The 10,101-nt window shown below is 30.9% G+C and overlaps 1 pseudogene; it reads right to left on the bottom strand.

The window, feature by feature from the left end:
• Positions 1-6,870: 6,870 nt before the first annotated feature.
• Positions 6,871-7,321, bottom strand: LOC144250298 (S-phase kinase-associated protein 1 pseudogene; annotated as a pseudogene).
• Between the last annotated feature and the right edge of the window lie 2,780 nt (positions 7,322-10,101).

The raw sequence follows: 10,101 nt of genomic DNA, 5'->3' as shown, positions 1-10,101 counted from the left end.
TTTGGTAGGCTTTCAAATTTATTCCATTGGGAAGAGGGGTGGGAATATCTAACAATTCTCTCAAGTTAATGTCACCATACAAACATCTCGACCATAACTTCACAAATTGTTTAGTATGTTGTTATATTTTCTTTGCCAAATATTGCTAAAAGTAAAATTTCTAAGTGCAAATAGAAGATTAAAATATCTTTAAAAGTAGAAGTGTCTAAACACTAAATGTAGATATATATAAATTTGGAGAAGTAACAAAAAAAAGAGCAGATGGTATGGTAGCAATAAAGAAATCACTTGTCTCAGAAGAAGACAACTTTTGCTGAGTATCACAAAGTAATGAAACCACAAAGTTTTTGTAATGACATTTATCCATCTCAGGAGAACATATCTTTAATTAAAGCTCAGATTCCATATAGTAATTATATTTTACATGTTAAGCTGATTTTTATTTTCTCTCTCTCAAGTGGGATTTGATGTGAGTACGCATGTGAATCATGTTAGTGATATGCCCTTTTAATGACCAGCACAGATATATATATATATATATATATATATATATATATAGAGAGAGAGAGAGAGAGAGAGAGAGATGTATATTCATATATCTATCTATATATATATATATATATATATATATATATATATATATACACTCTCCTCAGTGCTTGTATTATAATGATTTTCATTCTCAAGTTTATCTAACATTTATATATATGGACCAAACATGTATGTGAGCCTGCAAAATACTAATACTTACTAGTTTTACTCCTTAGCATGATAATATATTATTTCAAAGCATCTTTCATTGCTGCAGGATGAGTCAAGTAATAATGAGATCTAGATTTTGTTTTTGTTTTTTGTTTTCCAGTTTAGATATCTAGTAATTTTCCTTTATGGGTCTAAAAATCAAACATTCTTTATTACTGCCATTTACTACGTGGCAAGCAACCTTCTCAACAGCATTACCAAGAGAAAATCCTCATGTTGTCCTATTTAGTTAAAATTTGCACCTTTAAGAAGTTTCAAGAAAGCCCTTCAGAGACCCATTTTTGTTTATAATAGGCACTAAACTCTCTTTAGCTCAGAGATTTCTAAAAATTTATTTTTCTTTTAAGTCATTATGACCCATACCTTTTAGTTAGAGCTACTGAAATTCTTTCTGCACTTGTGGAAACTTCAGAGGATCTTGAATTTTCTCATATGACCACAGTTTTTTGGCTAGTTTGTATGTGGTTTCAAAAATAAAGGGTTGCTAAAAATTTCTATTTGATCTGCTATGCAAAGGTCAGACCTTACTTTAACCAGAAGAAAGTGTAATAGCATCTTTGATGTCCTGAGGAAAAATAACTGTCAACCTTTTGTGTACCAGGAAAAAAAATCTATAATTTAAGAAAGATGTGAAGTAGCTTTAGTTTAAGAAAAGCAAGTAGGTTTCCTAGTACCAAAAAACTCTACAGAGATTTTCAAGATGAAATAATCCCAGAAGGAAGCAAGTATCAAAAATAATAAATGAAGAACCTATGAATAAATTTCTTTTCAAAAGCCTATACAAATAATAATATGTTACTTAGACTTTAAAATAGTACTTAAAATTAATAGCGCATTAATCAGAAGGAACAGGTCTGGATTTATTATTCATTTTAACCATTTTCTATATTTCTCTAATGAATGTTGGCAAATATGGCCTAACATCTGTTTTTGTGTGACACAGGAACTAAACATGGTTTTATGATTTTACATGCTTAAACAGCAATCAAAACAAGAAAGCATTTCATAACTATGCTAACCAGCTTTCTGTCACTGTAACAAATACTTGAGATAACCAACTTATAGAAAGGGAAGGTTTACTTTGACTCAGAGATTTGGAGGTTCAAGGACATGAATAATAATTGGTCCTGTTGCTTTAAAATGATAACAATAATGGCAAAATATATAAATTACTCAGCATGTATTAGATGTAATTCTAGAGAAACATTATTTATGTATAAATTTACATTTTACATCAGTGTGTTGGAAACAACCCATTTAAAAATAGTTATCGGATGATTGATGTTTCAAATATTAAAAATGCAAAACATTATATCCTTAAATATGCCTCTGAAATATCCATTTAAAAACTTGTATCTGCTAAAGTTAATCATAATAATTTTTTAAAATAAATAGCATCAGTGATGAAACCACTGAAACAGAAATTAAGAAAATTACCTCATTCACAATAGCCTCAAAAATAGATAAAATACTTCAAAATTAATCTAATAAAAGAGGTGAAAGACCTCTACAGTGAAAACTATAGAACACTAAAGAAATCAATTGAAGAAGACCTTAGAAGATGAAGAGATCTCCCATGTTCTTGTATAAGCAGAATCAATGTTAAATGGCCGTATTACCAGAAGTGTTATTCAGATTTAATGCAATTCCCATTAAAATACCAATGAAATACTTCATATAAATAGAAAAAGAAATCATGAAATTTATTTGGAAAAATAAGTGATCCAGAATAGACAAGGCAATTCTCAGCAAGAACAGTGAAGCAAGAGGCATCACAATACCAGACCTCAAACTATACTACAGAGCCACAGTAACAAAAACAGCATGGAACTGAAACCAAAACAGACTTATAGACCATGGTACAAAAGAGAAGACACAAAGACAAACCTACATAAATACAGTTATCTCATACTAAATACATGTACCAAAAATATTCACGGGAGAAAAGATAACCTCTTAATAAATGGTGCTGGGAAAACTATAAATCCATATGTAGCAAAATGAAATTAAACCCTCACCCTGCACAAAACTCAACTCAAAGTGTATCAAGAACTTAGTCACTACAGAAGAGACCCTGTGCCTAAGAAAAGAAAAAGTAGACCCAAATATTCACAATTTTAGCCTAGGAACTGACTTCCTTAACAAGACCCCTAAAGCATAAGGAGTAAAATCATGAATCAATAAATGAGATAGATTCAAACTGAAATCATTTTTCACAACAAAAGCAACAATCAACGTGAAGAGAGAGCTTACAGTATTGGAGAAAATCTTTACCACATACACCTCAGACAGAGCATTAATCTCTAAGATATATAAGGAACACAAAAACTTAATACCAAAATAAACAAACAAACAAATAAATAAATAGCCCAATCAATAAATGGGCTAAGGAACTGGGCAGATATTTCACAGAATAAGAAATATAACCAATCAACAAATATACGAAAAAATGTTCCACATTTCTGGTAATTAGAGAAATGCAAATCAAAACTGCTTTAAGGTTTCATCTCACCCCAGTCAGAATTACAATGATCAAGAATGCAAACAACATTAAATGTTGGTGATGATATGGGAAAAATGGTACACTTCTCCATTGCTCATGGGACTGCAAATTGGAGCATTAAGCTGTATGGTGATTATTCAGAAAACTTGGAATGAAACCACCATTTGACCCAGCAATCCCATTCCTTGGTTTATATCCAAAAGACTTAAAATCAGCACACTGCAGTGATGCAGCCACACCAATGTTTACAGCAGCTCAACTTCAACTCACAATAGCTAAACTAGAGAACCAACCTAGGTATCCTTCAACAGATGAATGAATAAAGAAACTGTGGTAAATATATGGAATGGAATATTACTCAGCCTTAAAAAGAATAAAATTATGACATTTGCTAGTAAATAGAAAGAGCTGGAGAATATCATTCTAAGTGAAATCAACCAATCCCATAAAATCAAAGGCCAAATGTTTTCTCTGATATGTGGATTCTAATTCACAATAAGGTGGGGGGCTGCTAGGGAAGAATAGAGGTACTTTGGTTTAGACAGAGAGTGAAGGGAAGGGAGGTGTATGGGGATAGGAACAATAGTAGAATGAGTCAGACATTATTTTCATATATATATATATATATATATATATATATGATTACATAACTAATATGACTTTTTAGATACCTCATGAAAGGCATGATGCAAAAATAATAATTTTAAAGCTAGACTTCATTAAAAATCACAAACTCTCACTCTTTGAAAAACATGCATAAAAAGCTAAAAACTGTGAAAAATTTTTGCAGCAGATACTCAAAAGGTACAAAGAACTCCTAAAACTCAACAATAAAAAAAAACATCCAAATATATATGTATAAAACATCCAAATACAAATGTATAAAAAATTATGCACCCAAATACAAAATAAATGACCTAAATATATAACTTACCCAGATCACAAAAGTTTACTAAAAATGGTTAGAAACGTTAATAAATTGAAACTGATGAGATATCTGAATGAACACTTTAGTAAATAAGATATGCAGAGGCAATAAGCATGTGAAATGTCATCTACTCTGCCACTAAGGAACTGAAAATTAAAAAATATACATAGAGAGAGATAGCATTATACACGTAATAGAGTGACTATAACTTCCAAAACACTGGCAACATCAAACTTTGGTAAGGATGTGGAACAACAGAAACTTCAACATATGCTGGTGAGAATGCAAAATATGTCACTTTACAGCACCTTTTGGCAATTTCTTTAGAAACACATCATACCTTTGCATATGCTCCAACAGTTGTGCTTTTTGAAATTTTCTCAAATAAGTTTAAATCCTGTGTCCATGTTAATATTTTCACCCAAATGAACATTACAGCTTTTCGGGAACATACATAATTGCCAAAATGTGGAAGCAATAAAGATGGCCTTTAAGAAGCAGAGCTTAGAGGGAAATTCATCATAATAAATGCATATTATACAAAGATAAATTTGAAATCAATAACCTTAGGAAACTATAGAAAGAAGAGCAACTCAATTCTGAAATAAGAAAGAAAATAATAATAAAAATACCATTTACAATTACACAAAAATTAAATGGTTAAGTATAAATCTAATAATATATATAAAGGATCTATATGTGAAAAACTATTAAAAACTGATTAAATAAATCCAAGTTCTTTATAAATGAAGATGTATCCATCTTCATGGATTGCAAACCATGATGGCTAAGATGCTAGTAAGATATTATTTCTTCCCCATCCTAATATAGTTTTAGTTTAATATCCATCAAAATTACAGGGAGCTATTCTGTGGGAAATTATATGATTTTAAGTTCGTATGGACTTGAAAAAGACCTAAAATAGCCAACAAAATGTTAAAGAATATGAAGTTTGCAGAATTCTCACATTCATATTTCAATGCTACTGATCCAGACAGTGTATTGTTATTGGTCAAAAAATACACATATTGGTGGTCTAGAAACTCAGAATTATAGTGAGCTGATCTTTGACAAGGAACAAAGACATTTATTTTCCATGGTGAAAGGATACGAATTTCAACAAAAGTGCAGGAAAAATTATACATCCAAATACAAAATAAATGACCTAAATATATGACTTATCCAGATCACAAAAGTTTACTAAAAATGATCAGAAATGTTAATCAAAGTGAAACTATAAAACTTCTAGAAAAGGGGGCTGGGGTTGTAGCTCAGTGGTAGAGCACTAGCTTAACAGTGTGAGGCCCTGGGTTCAATCCTTAGCACCACATAAAAATAAATAAAGAAATTGTGTCCAACTACACCTAAAAATAATAATAATTTTTTAAAAAATCTTCTAGAAGAAATTTTATGTGATCTGAGGTTGAATATTAGATATAACACTAAAATCATAATACCCATGAGAAAAAAGATAATCTATACTTTATTAAAATTAAATATTTCTGCTCTACAAAATACACTGTAAGAATAAAAATGCAATGTATACATTTAGTGAAAATACTTGCAAAATATACATCTAGTAGAGGAGTTGTATCAAAAATATAAAAATAACCCTTAAAACACAACATATAATAAAAAATAAACAGCAAATATTCTACAGAGATGCCACACTAAAGAATATACAGAGATAGCAAATATACATATGAAAATATTACCAAAATCATCTTGACACTAGAGAATACAAATTACAGTAAAAATAAGGTGCTACTTTATATCTATTAGAATGACGAAGAACTACACAATTGAAAGTAACTGGGAAAGATGAAGAGCAATAAAATTTCTCATTCGTGGCTACTGAAAAAAATAAAGTGTTACAGTCACTTTGGAAGAGAGCTTAGAAGTTTTGGGATGAAAGATACTAACTATGAATCCTTATAGTATTAGCAAATAAGAAAGTGCTCAAAAAATCTCATAATGATAAGAGTATGTTAAGATGATTCAGGAGGCAACAGAAAAAACTCCCAACATCCCAAGCTGGAGCAATTTAACCAACAAATTAATGAACGTAATATTGTATTGTAACCAGTCTATTATATATCCATGAGACAGTATTTATAAATGAAAGTTTAGATAAAGAAGGAAATAGAGGAGAATAAATATTTTTTGTGCAGAAGTATTCAAAATGATTGATGTTGATACTCTTTCTTCTATTAGGCTGAGTGTAATTCTTCACTCCTTAAGTGTGGATTATGCCCAAACAGTACATTATGGAAAACTGAAGGGTGAATTTCTGTTTTCAGAAAACCTTTTTCAAGTTTTTTTTTATTTACAATGCCAACTTTTAAAAGCTCAGTAAATTTAACTAAACAATAAACTAGGCAGAAATTGCTTTACAAAAGAAGTGAAAGTCCAAAATGCCACTTTCTACAGAGAACCCACAATTCAGTTTTATTCAGTGTAAATAAATAAATAAATTTTGTCTCCTACTATAAGAAATTCAGCCATGGTTTGCAGTCTGTATTCAAACTATACATGCAATAAGGAGAATATTATGCTAATACGATTGATTTGCTGCTGCATTTGTCTACTATTTGTCTAATATTAACAATTATAAACAGAGCAGGTCAACTAGTATTTGGAACAGTCCTTACAATGTTTCAGTGTCAGGTACAACTTTTCACTTCTTTTCACACCACTGGTTCTCTTTGGATACCTGGGCTTCCTCCTCTTCAGTAAAGTCATTTTTTATATTAAAGGTTTTTTGAACCCCCTCAGGAGTTTCCCCCTTGATTATATTGGCAATAGTCTTGCATGTAACATAAAGCAAAGCTTTGACATCTACTTTTAGGAATACTTGGTCCCCAAGTGGCATATCATCTGTTCACTTGTTTTTTGTTCTCATCATCCTCAGGAGGTGGAGGGTTGTCCTTGTGGTGTGTGCACCACTGAATGATCTTTTTGAATATTGCTGCATTATCATTTGGTAGAGGAACTGGGTCATGGTCTCCTTCATCATCCATTTCCAGATTTTCCAACACAGTCTTGATTGTGACAGATTGTTTGGCAATTTCTACATCAACTTCAAATATCTTCCCTTCAGAAGAACTCTGCAACTTAACTGAAGCCATGGTGTTTGGTCTCAAGAAGAAGGCAGGGAGGAGGGAGGCATTCACACAAGGAAGGAAAAAGGTGAAGGACAAGTCCAATGGCAAGTAACATTTTAGTAGAGAAATTTGATTAATATTTCCTCAGCTGGTGATCAAGGTTAACGTCAATAGTTATGTTGATGCTGTATACACATGATCTTCCTCTCCCAAACCCATTACCATGGCCCAAGAGTGAGAGAAATATTAGAAAAATTGTAATAGAGAACATACCAGACTAGTATTCCTCAAAATTGTCAAGGTCGTCAAAGATACGGATTCTGGCAAACTGTCACTGCCTACTTAGCCTAAGGATACATAATGAAAAAATGTAATGTGGAATACTGAAGGGAATCCTAGAGTATAAGATATTCATAGGTAAAACCTAAGGAGATCTTAATAAATTGTGGACTTCAGTTGATAATTGTGTATGTCAATAATTGTTTGTATTAATTTTGACAAAGGTGCCATGATAGAAAATTTAAATAAAAGGGAACTTGATATATAAAGTCTATCTTTATGATGTTTTTATAAATGAAAAAGTTTTAAAAACAAAAACATTTATAAAAAAAATAACTAAATCACCACTCAAAATAAAAAAAATATTTTACATATATAATGCAAAATGCTATTGAATATGTTTTATAATGTTTCTGGTTATTTAAAAATAATATAATGTAATTCATAGTTCATTATCAATACATTGAGAATTCAATACTAAGGTGTTTTGGCAAATATGAGGTAAATTTTTCTGGTGATTACAAATTTTTAAATTAATATTAATAATCCATCTTTAGTAAATGTAATATTAAGTTGACAATTAAATGTGTATGATTGATGTCTATCTGAAATTACTCTTGAGTTTTAAATTATGGATTTCACACCTGATGTATTCCAGTGTGTGTTGATAACAAATGGAAAATACTTCTGCAGCATGGCCAGCTAAATGATCTCTATTAACTTAATGGTAAATATCCCTTCATGCTGTGTTTGCACAAAACACAGAATACTTTACAGATCAGGTGTATGAGAAATACATTTAATTGGATATTAGTGAGACTGACATGCACAAGAAAAACACATCATTAACTGAGAAGATAATTTGAAGGTTACCTCTGTCGTAGAAGGAGTTTGTATAAATTAATAATGCTCTTTTGTGTTTATGTGATGCTCAGGAGTTTCATGCTTAAATTTAACACAATAATAACAGGAACAAATTATTACCAGTTATTTAGGCCAGATGTAAATGTGTGCATCAATAGACGTATCTTATTTCAGTCACTCCCTTTAAACACCTGAACTGCTTATTATTATAACTTAAGAGTAAATAGAAAATCAGTCATTTTAATACCCAAGTATATAAATTAATTATAAAATGAATCATTATCATAATTTTAGGAGTTCATTAGGAAGAAGAGGTAATGTGTATTTCTTTAATAAGGACACTGAAAAAATAAGCCAAAGTTCTAAATACAATATATAGGCAGGGGGAAAAGAAAAACAGGTGTGTATGTAGTGGTATGTCACATTTTATAGCTTGGCCCATATTCCAAGGGTTTGGAAAGGCTGCTCTTAATAATAAAATTAGAGTTTAGTTCAAATACATCTTAAGGTCTGGGTTTTGTTCAATTTTCTGTGAGTGTTGGTGGGAGAAAGGGCAGTAGCAGAATCTAGACAGCTTTTCTTGAGCTCCAAATTGTTTTATTTTTGCTTTAGAAATAACTCTTGACTTTGTCTACTCTTTCTTATCTCACAGTCCTAGTGAAAAATGGAAAAAAAAACTGGTTAAATCATATTAGGAGATTTAGTAATATCAGAAAATGACTTGAAAGTCTACCTGAGTCACTTTGAATATGTGTTAACATCAGATTTCTGGGAATGACTCCATATTTCCTTAATAAGAAACTATAAGGGACAGTCTAGGAATACCTATATTTTCTTTTTCTATATTGATCTATATTTCCACATCAAATTCTAGATTATGCACCATATCTAAAAATGTATATTTCTATGAATCTAGTGGAAGTAAAGCTATTTCAAAAATCAAACATTAATTAATATGCCCACAGTATATTCTACCCAAAATAACCCAGTGTTCTAGACAGTATGTTTCTAGCATCAGCTGGCTTATCTGCAAAAATCTTATTCTCATGGTACACCCACAATAACATTTTTCTTAAGTTATAAGAGTTTTCCTGGGTTATATAATTCATGTTTAGAAATTAATAATGTACCACATAAAGCATTCTCTATATCGTCCTTTTCTTCCCTTTTCTCAGATTTAAGAAACAAATAAGATAAGCTTTATATTTTTTTTCATAAATTCTGTGTATTGAAGTCTATCTTGCAATTACACAATTGATTCACTCTAGGTATACAGTTTTATGTTAAAAATTCATTTGGTTTTGCAATCAACACCATGACCAAGATAATCAGTATTGTCATTGCCCATCAAAAGTTTCCTAATGCCATTTCAAATCTTACATTTAAATCAGAAATTAGCACTTATATGATCCATATCCAAAAAAGTCCAGTTGAATGATTATCCTCCTCTCTCTCCTCTTTGAGTATGGAAAATAAATTTTTTGTTGAAGTTTTAGAAGTCAGTTTTGATGACCCTCATTGTCTCCTTGTCTCTAGAGTAGCTCAGAGACCCTGTTATGCAGTCTATAGCATTATAAAGCACTTCCCTTGAAAAATTATTGGGTCTTCATAAAATGTCCCTGTTTTCAACTATAGTTAAGAAGTGCCCTGTTCTCACGAGG

Source organism: Urocitellus parryii, chromosome 2 (assembly GCF_045843805.1).
Source record: "Urocitellus parryii isolate mUroPar1 chromosome 2, mUroPar1.hap1, whole genome shotgun sequence".
NCBI lineage: Eukaryota > Metazoa > Chordata > Mammalia > Rodentia > Sciuridae > Urocitellus > Urocitellus parryii.
This window is presented reverse-complemented; position numbering and strand designations above follow the sequence as displayed.